The sequence below is a fragment of the Podarcis melisellensis genome (genome assembly GCF_964234715.1).
Source record: "Podarcis melisellensis genome assembly, chromosome: 9".
In the NCBI taxonomy this organism is placed as follows: Eukaryota; Metazoa; Chordata; class Lepidosauria; order Squamata; family Lacertidae; genus Podarcis; species Podarcis melisellensis.
In genome coordinates this window covers 12909437-12930457 of record NC_138541.1, presented here as the reverse complement: position 1 = coordinate 12930457, position 21021 = coordinate 12909437, and the positions used below count along the sequence as shown (strand labels likewise).

At 44.6% G+C, this 21021-nt stretch overlaps 1 protein-coding gene across 7 annotated transcripts in view; it reads left to right on the top strand.

Moving 5' to 3' along the window:
* The first annotated feature begins 8407 nt into the window (after positions 1 to 8407).
* Positions 8408 to 21021, top strand: part of TMEM150C (transmembrane protein 150C) — a 56278-nt gene continuing 43664 nt past the window's right edge. For 3 of the 7 annotated variants that reach the window (XM_081925383.1, XM_081925389.1, XM_081925392.1), the window contains exon 1: positions 10451 to 10885. The gene's annotated coding sequence lies outside the window, so the exon portion shown is untranslated. Of the gene's footprint in view, positions 8502 to 10450; positions 10886 to 21021 lie in introns of those variants that run through there. The other 4 variants (XM_081925393.1, XM_081925376.1, XM_081925378.1 and 1 more) reach the window with 4 other exon arrangements.

Sequence of the window (21021 nt, the reverse complement as noted above, 5' to 3'; positions counted from 1 at the left end):
CTTCGAGTTCAGTTTATTTGGTCTACAAACCATAAGCATCAAATACAGTATAGGTTTATCAAGACTACTATAGCAAAACACAGCAACAAAACACGCAAACAGTGCCTTTTAAAATAAGAGTATAACAAAATCCATTTTTAAAAATCCATAAACAGTCTGGGAGATCTAGACCAGTCGACTCAATCAAATGCAATTTGGCTCAATTAAACACATTTTAAAACACATTTTGTGATACAATGGGCATTTAAATATGGATTTAAATATGGATTTCCACGTGGAAAAAAACACACAGCTAAATAAGAAAATTAAATAGGACAGACTCATTAAAATACACATGCAAAATTGGTGTGGGTTGGAGATTGGCCAATCCCTTATGCATTTATTTCTTTAGAGCATTTATGCCACACATTTTGGCCACAAAGGCTCTCAGAGTGGATTGCATACAATCAAATTAAAACAAGGCAGACCCTGCCCCACAGAGTTACAATCTAAAAAAAACACATGACACATACGGGAAAGTGAACCAGGAGGGAAGAGGGGGAAAAAATCAAATTCAGGCACCAATTCTTAAACAGTTATAATGACCAGCTGGCATAGTTCAGGGTTAGAAGGTGCCTGGGAGATCTGGTGTTTTGGCAAAGCTGGTGGAATGAGCCCCACTTCCTAGGTCTCCTACTGAGGAAGTCCAATGGAATGGTTACCCCAGGTGACAGTTGAAGGAAAGAAGGCCCAGTGGCGTAGCGTGGGTTGTCAGCACCCGGGGCAAGGCACCCCCTAACCTAATCTGCACCCCCTAACCCGTGGATTTGCGCCCTCTAACCCTAACCCCCAGATGTTGCGCCCAGTGCGGCTGGCCCCCCTGCACCCCCCACGCTACGCCACTGAGGAGGCCTAACATGCATGGGTAAACCTGTTCACACTGGTAATGCAGATTTCTGGAAGGGGGTCCTACACTGCAGTCCTGTGTACTGTATCAGATAAGAAAGGAGAAGGACTGGATTCACAGTCAACTCAAACATACAACAAAAGGGATGTTAAACATTATATCAACATTTCCTCGCTCCTTTGTGGAAAATTCCAAATTCCTCAGAGACATATCACCTGACTAGTTGTCACCATTTGTATTCCTCGTATCTGGAGAGACACAATGGTGGTTCATGCTTGTTTCTCCATATAAAGGAGAACTGGGGGGGAAATGAATGAAACCAATTTATATAAAATCGGGATATGTGTGCCCACATTCAAGATGTGGAGAGAAGAGGCTACACACAGAGAAGAATGCCTCAAAGGGTATTTTGACCCCAAGTTCTCTGAACATCTGGAGATATTTGCTAGGGAAGTGAGTCCTACTTGAAGAACAGAGTAGTCTCTGATTTGCTCCAAGTTCTATAACGCTGAAGACATGGCTGCCAATGTTCTGGTAGGGAGAGAGTTTTCCTCAACTGCTGATCTCTCACATGGGAAGCCACTGTAGCATCCTCCAGATGTTCTTGAACTTCAGCTCCCATGAGTCCTAACCACAATGGGCAACTTTCAGGAGTAGTGGGAGCTGTAGTCTAATGAAATCCGGAGGTCACCATGTTGGTTCTGCTTCAGGATATTGGGTTGGACTAGCTGGGAAGAAGATTGGTGGCCTTCTCATGACTCTGGTCGCTGTGGGGTATCATCATTTCCTCTTGACCACACTTAAACTTCTGCTTTTCCTTCCCTGCTTTCTGTGTAACATATAGGGGTTCGCAGTGTGGACAAAGGTGCAGCGTGATCTGTAATGACAAGCACCTGGCACTCACAAAAGGATTTCTAAACAGTTCTGAAGCTGAGGAGTGAAAAATTGTCATTATTCAAAGAAACAAAGGAATTGCCCTTTGTGGCAAGACAAATGCTCCTCTGGTTTTATTTTTTTACTTCTTCTTCTTTTGGCTTTGTTTCGTTGTTGAATATGCAGTTAGTTTATTGAAGAGCAGGTTACTTGTATTAACATCGATATGCTTTGTGGGCCAAAAAATAAAATCGGTATGTTTAAATGATTAATTCTGTTGTCACACATGCATTGTCATTTGTAAATGTGTACAGCTAAATGACGTCTTAAAACCAAATAAAGCTTCATTTTAAATGTTTGGATACTTAACTTCTATTCTAACGCGTCAAGGCTATTGAGGTGTGCACATTTTAAAAATAAGGAAATAAATAAATATGTATTTAGTAGATATTTTAATTTGCCCCTTAAAAAACAACAACCCACAAACACACAACTTTTTGACCATTGAAACATAAGAGCTGATGCTTCTTCTGCATGTGATGTACAGTACATATGGATTTTCAAGCAAAATATATTTTAAATATAGCTTTGGGGATTGACTATTACTCCTTGCATACAGTGCATGTTAGGGTAAAAAGACCTACAGTAGCCTTTGTGGCCAGTGACAGCTGCTGATGGATAAATGAATTGCAATGGAATTGACAACCCTGTCAGATTTCTGGAATTTTGTAATGTGTCCATTTGTAGATCCCAGCAAGAACCCCCCTCAGTCATCTCTTCCCATATTCATTTCAACCATAATCGCAATATTAGAGTATCGAACAAAATTAAGGCAAAAAAGAAAAGAAAACCACCCATGATTTATTGATAAGAAGAACCCAGATAAGAATATAAGGCTGCAGTCCTGGAAAATTAAGGGTGCTGAAAGTTGTTAGGAGGTCTCCTATTTCCCCTTCCTTGATCTTTAGGGAAAATGCATGAGTTTTAAAAGCCACTGAGTTTCAAAAACCGTGTTTCGCATCAGGGGCGGGGACGGAATTGATCACAAAAATTTGAAGCTGTGTACCCACACAACTTGACACTTACAGCACAGTCTACTCAAAAGTCCCATAGATTTCAATAAATCTTTTTCCTGGTGAAATATACTCGGAGTGGAGAGTGGATTTCATGCTCTTTATTCAGCTCATAGTGGTGAGGAGGAATGGAAGTTCCCCCAGAATGTCTGCTTTATATACATTATTTACACAATGGGCCCCACGTGATTGGCTAATTCCGGGATTCTCCTGTAGGCCAATCAGGTTGCGGATTCACTTCCACCTGAAGCTGGATTGGGTGGCTCCTGTGGACCAATCAGACTGCTGCATTCTGGGTCCTATTGTTCTAGGACAAATCAGACTGCTGCATTCTGAATCCTATTGTTCTAGGACCAATCAGACTACTGCATTTTGGATCCTATTCAACTCAGTACATAATACCTGGGCAAGTGGGTATAGCGTTGCAGCCTGATTTGGAATAAATACAAACATAGCACAATAGCTATTAAAAATGATGCTTAATAATGTGTCCCCCCCCCCCATTTGAAAAGTCATGTCTGTTCTAGATCAAAGACCTTGCTATCTTTCTCTCAGGGGCTGTTTAGGCCTTCTGAATCCTTCTACTGTGTCAGAGGCTGTGAAAATCTCAAAACTCCTTCCATTCATCATTATGTTATTGTCAGTACTAGGGTGGTTTATTTTTTTACAGTAAGATGGCGTCCATTTTGGCTAGAGGCTCCCAATAAACGCAGTGCACGAAGGATCTTGTGATGGCTGTAAGCATAACTTACATTTCATTTAGAGTGTACTCTGTTTATTAACATTGTATACTACAAATTTGAGGGGGGGTATTTAAGGAGCTGCAAAAAAATGGGGGGGGGGAGACAGGATGCAGCCTAGGGGCTTTTGATATTCAGGAACAAGCCAAAAGATGCTGTAACGCTTCTGACAATGATTTTGGCAAGGATGCCCGGTTTCCTGGTGTAATGAGGTGACTTTGGCTCATATTGAAGAATTTAAAAAAGAAGCAAGTAGATGGAGAATGTGGCCATCTTGGATTCTTCGATGGGTTCCCATTGGCTGCGCTGGTTAACCGACACCCAAATTCATTGGTGTGCAGAATTTGAGGTGATCACAAAACCTGCCAACTTCCCCCCTCAGAATTAATGGGGCAAGCTGGGGATTGGTGGGGAAGGTCTTTGTGGAGACACTGAAGCCCTCCAAACCCCTTGGCATCAAACGGGACTTGAATTTGGTGCATATGGCTGCAAACATATCCAGACTTACGGGAAGTAGTTACTGTGGATCTTCTGCCCTCCCACAAATCTATCTGATCAGCAGCAGCAGCAGCGGAGGTGTGTGTGTGTCTGCACTGGGTACCCCGCCTCAGAAGTGGGAAGATGTGGAGTGTTCTAAACAAAATCTACCCTTTTTCCCTTATGGGGTATCCAAGGGTTCGTATAGAGTCCTTACATGGGTTCCCTATTGGTAGGAGAAAATAACAGAGGCCAACCAGAGAATATTGAGAAGCAAAGCAGCTAGTAAGCCTGATCTTTATTGATCTGCTGCAACAGGGTGCTCCCCTCACACGCAGGAGGATGGAGGAGGACCCTGAACCAAGGTGTGCCTGCCCTTATATAGACATTTTAAATTCCCTGCCCTGGAGCTCAAGACCACCCCTCCATACATCATACATACATCACAGAAGGGGTGTAACCCAAGACCACCCCCCACAAACACCATACCTACATCACAGAAAAGGCGGTCTACAACAGAAATTTGAATGCTGTTGTTTTTCCTGTCTGCCAGGTTATCTGATAGCGCCTTTCCTGGTAGCTTGGCCATTCCTTTGAAATGGTGATTACTAAATTCCTGTGACAAGGAGGGTTTTGTCACCTCCTCCCTCCTTGCAGAGAAACATTTGGTCAGCCTGGGAGTCAAAATGGTTTCAGGACTGTCTTCCTGTGCTGCTTCAGACATGTGGTTTATATATTTATGTACATGTTTGCTTGGTACATTTATGAACATTTATTATATATCTAAGACCTTAAAATTCTTATAACAGGAGGAGGGGTCCACAGAGCAACAGGAGGCAATAGGAGCCAAACGCTACGCTCCCAAATCTTTGTATCTCAGGGGTAGAGCAAATATATTGCATGCAGAGGGTCCCTCCTTCAATCTCCAGCATCTTTGAGTAGGGATGGAGGTGTCCCCTGTCTGAAACCCCAGAGGGCTGCTTCCACTCAGTGTGGACATTACTGAACTATAGAGTGATGGCTCTGATTCAGTTTTTAAGGCAGCTTCCTTCATTCCTATGTTCTTTGTATTAGAGAGCGCTGTATGTTTTACTGCTGAATGTAACCAGCCCTCCACCCACCTATTGCATCTCCTTTGACAGACAGCAGGACCAATCCCTGTTTCGTGCATGTGGATGGATTGGGGCCAGTGCCCGCCTTTTATAAGTAACAAAAAACGAGTTTGCTTCAACACGTCTAGTGTCAGTGAAACGTGCTTTTTCTTGAATCACGACTTAAAAGTCCCCTTTGTCTGGGATTGCGTGGAGACTTATTTGTAATGTAAATGAGAGTAAAAGCCAGATTTCTTGTGACGGGTTTTGATTTGGGGGGGGGAAATCCAGTCTGGTTTGTTAATGTCTTTCTAATGCTTCGTTAAACGATGACTGTAAACAAAACGAACAAAAACATTTCCTCCTGTTTTTCATCCAGCAGGCATTTATCAGTGTTAATATGTTATGAAAGACATGTAAATGCTTGAGTGATTTATAATAAACAGTTATTAACATGTTTGCCCTGCCTCCCTCCTGTTTTTTATTTGAGCAAGGGTGGTTCAGAAAAACACATAAAATTAGGGGTGGGGGTGGGGATTTAATCTCACTTTCTAGCAGCTCCTGTAAAGTCACATTAGGTAAGTCTGAAAGTCAGTAACTCAGCTTGATGGCTGAGTGAGGATTCGAACTCTTTCTTCCTTGAATTTGTGGAAGGAAACACATTTGAAATTTGACTTGGAAGGTTTTGTTTGTTTGTTTGTTTGAAAGTGGGCTGCATGGATTAAGTCTTGCTGAAATGTGTGTTTATTTAATTGTGTTAATTTTAAAAAAACCCCACCTTTTCCAAAGAAGGTCAGACACGACTCTTCCTTCCCATTTTATCCTCACAACACCACTGGGAGGTAGGCTAGCCTGATAGTAGTTGGCCAACAGCCCTCAAGGAATCTAGTCAAACCAAGTTGCTGTCTCTGAAATTGACTCATTTTGTAGCCTTGGGCAAGAAGCTCTGACATCTGTAAAGTGGGGGAAATTATGAGTTATGCTATAAGGTTGTCTTCTGGGCTTAGACACAATAAAGTTCATAAATCACATTGCAAGATAAAAGTACTATACAACCTAAGAGCAATTATTTTTTGCAAATAAGTATTTGGTCTCATGCATCCGAAGCAATCGTTTATTCCAGGAAGACGTCCCTAGGGGGATGTTTGCTGCACTAAATAAACCATGAATCTGAAATGCACCTTAGGAGAATTCCAGACTTTGTTCCAAATAAGTGTCTAGTCCTCATCGGCATAAAGCAGTGCTTGATGGTTGCGAATTGCCTGCCAAAAGCTCATGAATAGATAAAAACTTACTGAGTGTTTCCAGTACTTGGGCGTGTGGACAACTGCTCTGAAAACCTCTCCTGCTGAAGGCTGCTGTTTTTCCAATTTCCTGAAGCCCACAGTGTTACGTCTCCCTTGCCTTCGATCAAATAGCTATGTGCTTTATTTGAATTCTGTGGAGCATGAAATAGAAAGACCAGATTCAACAGAGCGCATGTTGGACCAAGCTCCAGTTGACAGCATGACAAGGAAAAGGTGATCCATAGCCAGGAAAAACAGCCTCCTAAACGCTCAGGCCAACCTAAACTGAAAGTCGTTATCAGGACCAAGGAATGCCATGTGACTCATGCTGCCCTGCTGATCTGCTTCCTCGATGGTCATACCCCTGATAAGTATTTCAAAAATCACCTGCTGCCAATGCCCTGCTTGCATCATCCCAATGACTTTTTTGCAAATTAAGCCCTGTCCCCCTGTAAAGATCCTAAAAGGTGTTTTTGTTTTTTTTACTTTTCAAATTTATACATTTCATAAATTTTACAATCAATTTCACATTTCAAAATTTGACTTCCTTCCCCCTCTTTCTGTGGTTCCTTAAATTTATTTTTTGATACCTTCTGCATATCCAAATTCATTTAACTTGCTCATTTAATTATCGACTGTAAATATATACTCTTATATATACTCTGCAGGTTATTACAATAATCCTGCTAATGTTTTTTTTATCTGTTTGCAATTTATCTGCAAATATTCCATAAACCATTTCCATTCTTTTATAAAAAGTTTGTTATCTTGATTTCTTATTCTTCCGGTAAGTTTCACCATTTCTGCATATTCCGTAAGTTTTTGTATCCATTCTTCCTTTGCTGGGACTTCTGCTTCTGGAATGATCCTAATAGTGAAATCCACTCAGAAGTAAAAGCCTCTGAGTCTGAAAGAGCTTACACCCAGGTAATTGGATATAGCATTTCAGCCAAGGAGGAGACAAACTTTAAAAAAAGAAGACATGTTTAGATTATTTGAGATCCAGGACCATCCCCTCTACTGCATTATTCAGGCCATTGTACAACAGGACTTCTCTCTTCTATCCTCTCATGGTTCTCGAAATCTGCTCTGGAGGTAAAAGGACCCCTGTCCACTAGGTACAGTCGTGACCAACTCTGGGGTTGCGGCGCTCATCTCGCTTTATTGGCCGAGGGAGCCAGCGTTTGTCCGCAGACAGTTCCCTGGTCATGTGGCCAGCATGACTAAGCCGCTTCTGGCAGACCAGAGCAGCGCATGGAAACACCATTTACCTTCCAACCAGAGTGGTACCTATTTATCTACTTGCACTTTGACGTGCTTTCAAACTGCTAGGTTGGCAGGAGCAGGGACCGAGCAACGGGAGCTCACCCCGTCACGGGGATTTGAACTGCCGACCCGATTGGCAAGTCCTAGGCTCTGTGGTTTAACCCACAGTGCCACTCGCATACCTTCTGCTCTGGAGGACCACCCCCCAAAACTTCTAGGTGCACATGGGGCGGGAGGAGGTGGGGGATACAGTGGGTAGAAGATGAAATCCAGTCATGTGAGCAGAATCTATAATGGTCACACAGAGACACCACTGAATTTTACCCTGGAATTTTCATTCCTGCCACTAGAGGCTATTGAATAAAACTCTCTATCCTGACAATTTGATCTTCAAAACCTCCCTGGGTTGGTTGTTCTTTTGCCCTACACCCCATTAAACTTCCCTGCGTAATTGAGCCCCTCTAAGTGGGGCAATGTTTTGTCCAATCATAACACAAACAGACTACTACTTATAATAATTTGGGCCGTTGCTTTTGACACTTATTAAGCCGCAAAGTAACAGGAAATCCAAGCCAGTGTTGAACTCATTATGGGAGGAACAGCCTCCTGGGTATGTTTTGGTTGGCTAGCAGTGCACAGGATTTCCTGAAAATCAAAACACGGACAACAAAGGTGGGTCTGGAGATACATAAATATTTATAGAAGCAGAACAGGATTTGCCTATCTGAAGCAGTGTCGCCTGCTCTGAGGTGACTAGACTGTGGAGCTTGTGTTGGTCATCATTCATTGCAGCCATTTCTTCTCGACTTGTAAGTTTCTCAATCTACTTTCTCTGGGTTATTTCTCAATTGACATTCTACACTATAATTTTGGGTGTTGGGAATTTGCCGTGCTGTGTATTTTAATTGCGTGCGGCTATATCACTAGACTGTGATTGGATGTGCCCCAGTAAACAGCTCAGAAGCCATTTTGGCAACTAAGCGGTATAATTCAGCTATTTCGATTGAGCCTCATTGTGTAGGGATAACACTTGCGTGTTGATCTTGTCTCACTTGGAGCTCTTTTCCCCAAAATAATCATTAGGTGGCACTCATCATTCTGAGTCAATGTTCAGTCCGTGTGGCAGAATTTAAGAGGATGCTTTAGACCAGTGGTTCCCAACCTTTTTTTTGGCCTTGCCCCACCTAAGCATCTCTAAAATCCTGATGCCCCCCACCCCGGTGACAAATATTTCTTATTACAGTGGTACCTCAGGTTACATACGCTTCAGTTTACATATGCTTCAGGTTACAGACTCCGCTAACCCAGAAATAATACCTCGGGTTAAGAACTTTGCTTCAGGATGAGAACAAAAATCGCGCAGCGGTGGCGGGAGGCCCCATTAGCTAAAGTGGTGCTTCAGGTTAAGAACAGTTTCAGGTTAAGAACGGACCTCCGGAAAGAATTAAGTACTTAACCCGAGGTACCACTGTATTCAAAAAGTGAACTCCTATTTACGTGGAAGAAGCCTAAAAGGCTATTCACTGTTAATAACTCTTTCTCGAATTGCCCCCCCTTAAAAATCAAATTGCCCCTCTTTGGGGTGTGTGCCCCATGTTGGGAACCATGGCTTTAGACAGAGCTATACTGCACTAAAAAATTAGGCTGGATCGAAACCAAGGTCTTGGCTTTGTGTAGATGGACACGAATAGCAGTGGCTGGCATTTATAATAGCACATTTCCACATGGAAAATTCTTCACAAGACTGGTGACAGAGGTGCGCCAGGAGCTCACAGGGCCCCCATCCCTCCTGCGCCACATTGTCGCTACTCTCTAGTCGCCTTCCTCTTGGGCTGCAAATTTGCATGGCAAAGCATGCAGGAGTGCTACTGCGGTTGGTGCTCTTGAATAGGAGTGGCTTGGCTTCAAGAGAAAGGGGTTGCCTTCCATAAAATTACCCAACATGCAATGTGTACTGGGCAGGGCTGGCCCAAGACACTTTGGCACCTCAGGCGAACCACAAAATGGTGCCCCTCTCTCCCAGCCAGGGAAGAAGGAGGGACTGAATATCTACACCAGCTTCAAGGGGAGAATAACGATCTACATCAGGAATAAGAGGGGGAATCAAATCAACCTTAGCTGATGGATGAAATGGGAATCAAAGGCCATTGTGGGGGGAAGGGGACCACTCCAAAATATACCAGGCAGAAGCAAAGCCCAGAGGGCAGCCCCCAACATTTGCTCCCAGCAGTGCTTCCTATTCATTGAGAAGCTGCTGTACAGGCAGGGTTTTTTTTGGGGGGGGGTGTCTGCTACTGAGGAGGTGTCAGATCTGGCCTCCAAGGTGGCAATGCATTCCTTGGATGCTGGATCTGCTGACCCTGTAGATCCTGCCGTCCGAAGCAATCGCCTCACCTTGCCTTATGGGTGAGCCGGCCCAGATACTGGGTAACTTCATGCCAGGCAGTGACTCCGCATGAGATTAGACTCGCTCCTGTTTCAAGAGCGCACAGCACCTCTGTGTACCCACTGGCGGAGAAATGGGGGGCAGGGGGAGCGCACTGTCCCTGGCACCATCAGGGAGGGGGGAACCATTGCGGCTGCCCCACTGGACACGTGCCATGCACTCCACCACCACACTGGGCGCCATACCTCCTACGGACAGTGCACCATGCCCCCGGGACGCACACCCCGCCCCCACAGGCGGCATGCCATGCCCCCGGGATGCGTGCCAGCTACGCCCCCGCTTGCTCTCCACCCCCAGTGCTGGAGCATGCAGCTTCGCCACTGTCGATACCTTCCCTCTAGATGTGGCCACCTGAATAGCTTCCTCTCGTTTCAAAAATGCCAACAACAAAAGGACAGAAGGAGCGACAAACGCCTCGGAATTCAGCCTAGAACAACACAGGTTCTTCTCTTCTTGAAAATTCGTCAAAATCCCTTTACTCCCTTTCCTTTCATTGTCAAGGCTGGACTTGACTGGGATTTGAGTTCCCCTTCTCTTTCTCTCTCTCTCCCCTTCCCTCCCCACATTTCCTTTTCTGGAGACTTCCTTTGTTCTTTGTTAGGTGCCTGTGAAAAAATGTTCTTTTCCACTCCTTTTCCCCACCCCCTCTCTCCCATTTCTGTCTTCCTTACCTCATGCTCATGTGCCTAATTCACTGAGAGCTGAGGAGGGAGCGAGCAGAGAAAGCATTTCTTCTGCATTTATCAAGTAAGTGACCTGCCATGTCTTTGGGGCCACGTGGGCACATTTGTAAACCAGAGAAACCATTCTGGGCATCACACACCCCGGAACCTATTCTGCTGGCTACAAATGAATGCTGCCTTCAGGCCTAGTTTCAGCAGGGAGAGGAAACCCTATGGGCTTCCAAGAAGGTCTCTGTGGCCAGGTGGGCACCCGTGGGTGGCACTTTGGTGATCCATGGGTGTATAGGACTGCAGCCTTAACGAAATAAAGATGAGCAGAGCAACCTTACCTATGCCTGCTCAGAAACATTCTGAGCATTCAGTGACACTCATTCCCAGGGTACAGAATAACAGGGGTTTGGTGTGTGGTTTAAGTATTAATAATATGAGAAAAAGAACAATTGGCACCATGGGATGGGTATTGCCACGCTGCAAATGTGGTCTTGGCAACCTTACATTGCATAAATAATCGGGAAGTTGGTTAGGTGCCTCTGGGTTCAGTTTGCAGCTTTGGCACGCCAATCTGAGGAGCTCTTAGGCGGCTTCTAACATGCGTTGTTAAATACTTATCTTAAACGCTTCCCCCCAGAGCAATTTGCATAGTGTTCTCCATTTCCGTGCCACTGGAGTAATAATCTGCGAGCGATACCAAGTCGTGTGGCTGCATATCAAATTAAAGGAAGGAGCTAGGAGCAGGAAAAGGGGGAGGCCGAGTGGGTTGCGTTGTGGCAGTAGCATTGTGATAATGTGTACCCCTTGAGTGTGCTTCTAATAGAGAAGTTTGAGTGTGCTTAAATCCTTGAGTGTGCTTCCAATAGAGAAGTAATGGCAGACTGTTACTTTATGAAAGCAGTGATTTTGCAAGTTGCTGCCCCCTCCCCTTGGGGCAGAAATACAGCGAATATGTCAATCACAAAGATACAGCTCAAAACTAGAACATAGTTTCTACACGATGCACACTAACACAATATAACAGAACACGGTGGGAATCAGAACGTAAACAGCAGAAATTGCCATTGCTTATTGCATATGTGTGTTAAACATGAAATGAGGTAATAATGTATATGATTGGTGGAAATAGAAATGCTTTGTTTGAAATATTATAAATACCACTGCCTGGACCACTGGGCGGGCTTGCATTTTTCTGGCCTTCAACAGCATCATTTGGAAGGGGCACGGAAAAAAGGCAGAGTGGTTAGGAAATATTGGTTCGTTCAGCCACTACAGTGGTACCTCGGGTTACAGACGCTTCAGGTTACAGATGCTTCAGGTTACAGACTCCGCTAACCCAGAAATAGTACCTCGGGTTAAGAACTTTGCTTCAGGGTGAGAACAGAAATTGTGCTGCGGCAGCGGGAGGCCCCATTAACTAAAGTGGTTCCTCAGGTTAAGAACAGTTTCAGGTTAAGAACGGACCTCCAGAACGGATTAAGTTCTTAACCCGAGGTACCACTGTACTTGTGTTGGGGACAGGCAGGACTCTGAGGTGTGGGTAAAGGAGGCAAGGTCCCTGGTTTGTGCCCCCCCCCCCGATTGTGCACCCGGGGCAATGGCCCCCATAGCCCCTCCCCACCTTATGCCACTGTGGCCCATTGCCTTAAGTGTGACTAGATCTTGAATGTCTACTCTTATCTTGTAAAGGCAAAACCCAACAGGAGACCATGGTTTTGCTCATAACAAACAAAGTGGTAATTAACCCATATGTGAAGTAAATTCTTCATCTCCATGGTGCTTCTGATGTCACGGATGCTGTAGGAGTTGGAGTTTGGGGAACAGCGGTGGGAATTTTCTGTAAGAAGTAGCCAGCTTCTTTCCCAGAACTGATTTTCCCTGGGGAAAAGAGAATCTGTGATGACTAATATATCAGTTTAAGCCTGCCTGGACAATTCAGTGGGAAGATAAGCCCAAAGAATCATTTTTGTTTCAGGTTTTTTAAAAATATATATAAAAATAGCCACAAAGACAGCCACAGCCACCTATAATTTATTTGCTCCAGCTACCTAATCAATCTGATCCGGGCTTAGTCACAAAATTCACAGAACAGGCATGTCCATTCCTTGGGGTACATTTACTAGCTCTGTATCATAATTTCAGTAGTTAGTTCCTTTCTGACCAGACTCATTCCAGCTTCCATGTATTTCTGAAGGCCCTCTCCCTCCACCTCAAGATTTTGCAAGCTAAGGCTGCAAACCTAAACACATTTAACAGAGCATAATGCCCATTGAACACCACGGGACATATTTCTCAATACGCATAGGATTGTACTGCATCTTTTTAGCCTTTAGCCTGTAGCTACTGCTGCTTCTTTCATTCATTCTATGAAGTAGTAAACAAATACAGATACGTAGCCTCTCTTAAGCCTGAATTTTTAACCAAAGTTCTCTTAACTACATTCCTACATTCCCAGTCAGTTGTTTCATGGTACCTGTGATGGGAGAGCATTGAAGCTGGATTTGAGATAATCTGCACACCACTTCCCAAGCTCCGAATCCAACATTTTGGCATTAAACTAGAAGTATTACCGGGGTGGGGGTGGGGGAACCATAGGTGTTGGTTCTGGAAGAACCCCGACAGTGCAACATACTTGTCAGAGCCACCCGTTGGTCCCAGCTCACAAGAGACCTAAGTCCAAACCAGTTTATTTACAAAAGTATTTATTGAAGAGCATTGCTGCTTTTACATTCCATCTCCGTGGCTCTACGTCTGTGACATCAGACCGCTGAAGTCCCCTCTGAATCCGTGCCGCCCCTGCACCAGTTTAAGAGGTTTGCGCTGGACCACCTCTTCCTCTCCTTCCTTTTCCGCAGGGTCTTCCTGCCCCCCTGGGTTCCCTCCCGCCGGGACTCGCCCGAGGCTGAATCCTCTGACGCCTCTTCCCCCCTCCTTCGCGCTTTGGGGCCGGGCTCCTCCCCAGGGCTCTCCTCACTTCCGTGCGCCTCCACATTTGAACTTGGCGCGCGTACGTTGCTTCTGACCTTTCTCTCGACCGCTACACTGCTCCCGGTGCTACTCTCCGCCCCTTCCGGCAAAGCGTCCTGCTCCGATCTCCTCCCCCTGTCTCCTTCTTGCTCTGCTCCCTCTGACACACTGGTAACTCCTCCCCCTTCACTCCGTTCCGGCGGAGAAACCGGCCCCGATCTCCAACTCCCACTGGGGGCTCTCCCTTCGCTCCCCTGCTCCTGATTGCTTCCCCCTTGGGCTCCCCTTGGTCTGACTAGGGGGGCTCCCTTTTGGGAGTCCTCTGACTCACTGGACAGACTCATGGACGACCTTTGGTCATTGTCATCCTCCTCCTCGTCTCTCTGGGATTCTTCCCCCTCGCTCTCTGTCTCCTCCCCCATCTGCCCTTCTCTCCCTGAAACCCTGACAATACTACTTTGCAAATATTTCCTTGGGGAATAAATTGCATTTAAGGATGCAGGTGTCACTTCAGAATATATGCGTTCCTCTTTTGCAAAGAAATCACAATCCCTGATTTAATAAATAGAGAGGGAGGGGATGAGAATCTATGAAAAGCTAAGCTGCCCATATCAGGGAAACTGACAGAATGAGCTGCTTGTTAGAAAAGTCAGGTATCGCAGGTTTCCTTGACAACTGTTCCCATAGAACTTGACCTCAAAAGACAGAAGCACAAAACAGGTTGGCAAGATTGATTCTAAATACCCAAATAATTCTAATTGCATCAGTTCTATTTATGCTTTGCTGGGTGTAATGGGGCAGGATTTAAAGGGATTTACTCCCAAGTAAGTGTGCTTAGATTACAACCTATTTCCTTTATTAACATTCTGGGCAGGAAGATTGTTGGGGGTTTTTTATTCACGGTTATGGTTTTGAGGTGGGTTTTTAAAAACTCTAAACAATACACTCCTTTTCAAAAGGCAAAGTGTCTGGGAATATTTTTCAAGCATATATTGAATCTTCCCGTAAATTGTAATTGAATACGTTAACATCTCATACAACATTCATGGTGGTACCCAGTAGGGATGGAGGTTTATGGGACATGTAAGCACTGCACTGAGCTGTAAACAGTTTAATCACAGCTCATTAGAGACAGGGGGGAAATGTTGATTTTACATTTTTATGAGAAGCTACCTGATTCCTACTTCTCAAACCAATATGCAAAATGAAGCTCAATTACCCTTCAAAGTTCTCGCATCTCTGAATTTTGTGAAGCAGCGCTTCAACCAGTGCGTACAAAAATTCATAAATAAAATGCATATATTAGTGAAGATGACATACAAAATGCATTACATTAGGGAAATGGCTTGCAAAAAATGTCGTGCCAGGTAATAAAACGGCATGTAAGTTTGTGTGTGTGTTAGAAGAAACTTGGCTGATGAATTTTCATGAGGATTTAAAAACAACAACAACAAGCTAATTCCTGCAGAAATGTGGAGAACTGAATGAAGAATGGAAAACCAAGAAGCAGGGAGAAATGGACATGAAATGTGGCCATCACCACAGACCATGCACATTTTAAAACGGATAATGTTGTATCTGTTTGTGAGAAGCCAAAGGAAATTTGAGGACAACAAAGAATTCTTACGACTCAAAGGTCTCATTGCCAATGAAACATTCCAGTTCAAATTACAGTGGATTGGTGATTAGGATGTTCACTTGCTTCTTTCCTTCGCAAATCTTGCCCTGCTTCGGCGTACTTTACATCTATGGGCTCCTCCAGACACCCTATTTATTGAATGTTCATACTGATTTCCTTGCACGAAGCTTAGGTGCAAGTGAGATAATGTCCAGGCTTCCTTGAGCACCCTTTCTGTTTTGCTTACGGAAAGCTATTAAACAAGGAACATTCATCCTCATTTGGTTGTTCTGTGTTGGTAGGTCTTCCCATTCGCTATTCATTTATCCCAGACTTTTCAGGGCATTTCTGTTGGACATTTGGGTGCAACTTGGCTTGAAGAAGAGGGGTTTGCATGGGGTTAAAACAGATAAAGCAAGGGAACTCCGGATTCCTGGACTGCACCTTTGACTTCTTCGCTGACCTCCCTGTCTCATTGATGTTTAGACTGATACATCTTAGGTTGTATCCTTCTTGCAATTTCCTCCTCCTCCTCAAACTTCTCTCTCAGACCTCAACAGGAGCGGTCACCTTGGATCTTTCCTCTGAGAACAAAGGAACAAACACAGTTGCCTTTGGCTTCTCTAGATTAGTTAGGTTAGAACTAGAAACCTTTTATATCCAAGTTATGCATTTCCTAGAAATACTTTATTTTCTTACTCTACAAGCATATCTCTCTCTCCTCTCTCTCTCTCTCTCTCTCTCTCTCTGCCAAAGAGCTCTGACTGGTAACTGGACTCTCAGTCTTCCAATAATGTCCCTGTCATTTCCCTAATCACAAAATATCATATATATTTTTTAAAAAGGCACAAAATATATCTTTTGTGTGCCAGAGGGAAAGGGTGCTTATTCCATTTTAACTGCACAAACTCAAATTTCTGATGTGCACTTGACTTCCACCCACAAAATACTGACATTCTGGAGGCAAGTTGTATTGGCACTAACCATGCAATGTTTGTAGGGCACAAACTACAATATTATGCCTAACCTGCAGCTTTTGGGGGTTTTATTTGTTTGTTTGTTGTTCAGGAGAGTTACGCATATCCGCCACAGCAGTTGTTTAAATTCTCTTATCACAGACTCCGGTTAAAACCACCTTGAAAATTCACACTCACCTACAAAGCAAATATTTGTCTCATATAGTTGCTGAGCAGCTGGCGGAGTTTTGTGCTAAACTCCTGAACTCCCGGGCTGGGGGTGGATCATTTCTGCTGCTGAAGCCAAGCCGGTTTGGCCCTCTCAGATTTCCAGGGAGCCAGATCTTATTTGTGCAGAAGGAGGAGGGAGGGAGAGAGAGAGAGAGAGAGAGAGAGAGAGAGAGAGAGAGAGAGAGAGAGAGAGAAATGCAGAAGAATACAAAGAGCTCACATTGCCAAGGAAGGAGCTGGCTGTGGTCCTGCAGTCTGCTCAAAATGAACATTTGTACAGAGTTTTGCAAGTCAAATCTCTAGGGCTTTCTTCCTCCAATCAGTTCTGACCCTGTAGTACCCAACCACCACTTTCCCACACTTGTTGCAAAACTCACAAATTGAGCTGCTAACTGAGCGATTGCAGAGGAATAGTGACCCATCTCTCTCTCTCTCTCTCTCTCTCTGTCTCTCTCTCTCTCTCTCTCTCTCTCTCTCTCTCTCTCTCTCTCTCTGTGTGTGTGTGTGTGTGTTTTAGGCTGTACACTAGACATTTAAACCACATCTGAAGCACATTATTTCCCTCAAGGGATTCTGGGCACTGTAGTTTGTTAAATGTTTCTGGGAACTGTAACTCTGTGAGAGATAAACTACAGTGTCCAGAAATGTTTGAGAGAAAGGATATGATTCAAATGTGCTTTAAAGGTATAATGCATGATAAGCAAACTAAGGCCCGGGGGCCGGATCCGGCCCAATCATCTTCTCAATCTGGCCTGCGGACGGTCCGGGAATCAGTGTGTTCTTACATGAGTGGAATGTGTCATTTTATTTAAAATGCACCTCTGGGTTATTGGTGGGGACTGCCTGGTGTTTTTACATGAGTAGAATGTGTGCTTTTATTTAAAATGCATCTCTGGGTTATTTGTGGGGCATAGGAATTTGACCTCCCCCCCCCAAAAAAAATAGTCTGGCCCCCCGCAAGGTCTGAGGGACAGTGGACTGGCCCCTGCTGAAAAAGTTTGCTGACCCCTGGTATAATGTGTATGCCAACCCCCCATGTTTGGCCCTGAGTCTCTAGGAATTGACCTTAGTTTCCAGGAATCTCCTGAGGCCATCCAAGTGAGGTGAGTTGTATTTGTGGCAACAGGGAACCTCTTTGGACATGCAAATGGCAGTATTTAACTGGCCAGCTCAGGCTATTATCTTACGAAGAAACTCATCTGACTGGCTCCACAGGTTTCCTCTAAAAGAGTCTAACCTTACATACACCTGTTCACAGGTTTGGAAGGGACCCATGTGTATCACCCAGGCTGACCCCGCCCCACAAACCTGTAACGTGACTCATCGCAGGTTTACCACAGTATTTCCCACCAGTGAAGTTATATAAGTCGAGAGTGTGGAAACAAAATGCTTTCCTGGAATATTGCGTTATTCTGGAATTGCAACGAAATATACCTCAAGGGTTGCCAAAAGCAACCAGAAAACATTTTGGCACCAGTTGGATCTGACACTTCCTACAAGGGACACAGGAAAAAATTCCCAAGTAATTATGTGTCAATTTTGTGCCACAGGGAATTAAACATTGTTGCTTGCTTGATTTTTGCAATGAGAATTGTGAGACGTGAGGCAATTGCAACACCGTTCTCCAACATTGACAGTGTTTATCCTTATGCGACTGGCAGTGCCTCTGGGAAACACAGGTCAATGCATCAGAAATCAAAGCAGCAAAAGGGGGTTGCAAATGCCATATAATCCACAGATGCCTCAAGCATGGGATGAAAGCTTTGAGTTTTGATGTAGAAACACTCATCCAGAAAGCAGAAAATGAGCTTTCCTCTTTGGATAAGGAGATGAATTCTCTTATGCCAGCATGGTGTAGTGGTTAAGAGCGGTAGTCTCGTAATCTGGTGAACCAGGTTCGCGTCTCCGCTCCTCCACATGCAGCTGCTGGGTGACCTTGGGCCAGTCACACTTCTTTGAAGTCTCTCAGCCCCACTCACCTCACAGAGTGTTTGTTGTGGGGGAGGAAGGGAAAGGAGAATGTTAGCCGCTTTGAGACTCCTTCGGGTACTGATAAAGCGGGATATCAAATCCAAACTCTTCTTCTTCTTTTTGTTTGTGTTTTGAGTTTGTAGAAAAGGAGTAAAAAGATGTGTTTTCGCGTGCAGCAGCAAGATGGCGGTTACTTCTGCATGCTATTGAACACATACTCCATCATTCTGCCCAGACACTGAGGTCCAGCGCTGAGGGCTTTCTGGCGGTTCCCTCGCTGTGAGAGGCCAAGTTACAGGGAACCAGGCAGAGGGCCTTCTCGGTGGTGGCACCTGCCCTGTGGAACACCCTCCCACCAGATGTCAAAGAGAACAACAACTACCAGACTTTTAGAAGACATCTGAAGGCAGCCCTGTTTAGGGAAGCTTTTCATGTTTAATGGAGGATTGTATTTTAAATATTCTGTTGGAAACTGCCCAGAGTGGCTGGGGAAACCCAGCAAGATGGGCAGGGTATAAATAATACATCATATTATTATTATTATTATTATTATTATTATTATTATTATTATTATTATTCTGCAATGTTGACCAGCACTGGAAGCACACAGAAGAAGACTGTGTGAGCAGCGTTCTGTGAGGACGGACAAACAAATCTCTCCCTGCTAAAGATATTTACTTTCTGCACAACCTGATGTGAACCTTTCATGCTGCTGTGGGGGAACTGGAATCAGCGGCAGGCGGTGAAATTTTTCAGAGATGAACAGTTAGGGCCAGAGGTGCCAGCTTGCGAGGGCAATTGTGGTGGTGGGGACTGCTGTTGTGCACATGACTTCACAGCATCCTGGCGCTGCACGCATGAGCATAATGTCTCCCTCCCTAAGCCAGGCTATGGAACTGGCATTCAGCAGCACAGGGCATCTCACAGTGAAGACTGAATACAGGCATTGTGGCTCGTAGTCTTACCCACCACCAATGTGTATCACCTCAGTATTGTCTACACTGACTGACAGAAGATTTTCTGGATTTCACACAGCCTTACCTGGAGATGCCAGGGGTTGAATCTGGGATCTTCTGCATGCAGTGCATCTTCTTCTTCTTCTTCTTCTTCTTCTTCTTCTTCTTCTTCTTCGATCACTCGTAGCCAAGTAAGACTCTTCCATAAACAAGGTGTTAACAGTGAGTCCATAAGTGACTGTGGAGGCCAGTTCTGGATCCACACATCCTTCCACAGTGGGGACATAGGTTTCTGGGCAGGAGTTGATCATGGTGAGGGTTTGCCAAGCATGCTCTCCTCTTAGCATGTTTCTCCCTTGCTTTCTGAGTTCGAGTGTCTTCAAAGCCCATGACACCTTTGGTAAAGGCTGTTCTCCAATTGGAGCGCTCACAGGCCAGTGTTTCCCAGTTGTCGGTCTTTGTTGTTGTTTAGTCGTTTAGACGTGTCTGACTCTTTGTGACCCCATGGACCAGAGCACGCCAGGCACTCCTGTCTTCCACTGCCTCCCGCAGTTTGACCAAACTCATGCTGGTACCTTTGAGAACACTGTCCAACCATCTCATCCTCTGTCATCCCCTTCTCCTTGTGCCCTCCATCTTTCCCAACATCAGGGTCTTTTCCAGGGAGTCTTCTCTTCTCATGAGGTGGCCAAAATACTGGAGCCTCAGCTTCAGGATCTGTCCTTCCAGTGAGCACTAAGGGCTGATTTCCTTCGAATGGATAGGTTTGATCTTCTTGCTGTCCATGGGACTCTCCAGAGTCTCCTCCAGCACCATAATTCAAAAGCATCAATTCTTTGGCGATCAGCCTTCTTTATGGTCCAGCTCTGTCGGTCTTTATACTACATTTTTTTAGATTTGCCTTGAGAGAGTCTTTGAACCTCTTCTGTTGACCACCAGCATTATGCTTTCCATTTCTAAGTTCAGAATAGAGCAGTTGCTTTGGAGGACGATAATCAGGCATCCGCACAACATGACCAGTCCAACACATAATGACATCTGCCTACAGATCTACAAAGAACGTGCAAAGTAAGGCTAAATAAAGTGTCTGTTGGTGGTAGTTTTCTATCTCTAGCTCAAAATATTTTAAAGCCTGAAACAGAAGAGCATATGGCAGGTGATGAAGGATTTCGCTAGTAATCTGTAGAACTGGTGTCAAATAGGAGGAAGAAGTGTTTTCATTTGTCACTAAGATTAGCTTCTGTGTTAGCCAGCAGTGTTGTGTTACTGTTTTTGAAGATGCCCAAAGTCCGCTGATAGATCCCCGATCAGCAGATGCTTTTACAGACTTATTTTGAGAGTTAGCCAACACTTTTGTTGGTGTTCTGATGATGGATTCTTTTCTGGGGGAGGGGGAGGGGAAGATGGGTTGGCACAAAAGTCAGCCGATTTCTGGACCCCCGACAGCAGCATGGATAAAAGCTCATTGTCTAACATAAATAGCGCATGACATGATTATTGGAAATAAGAG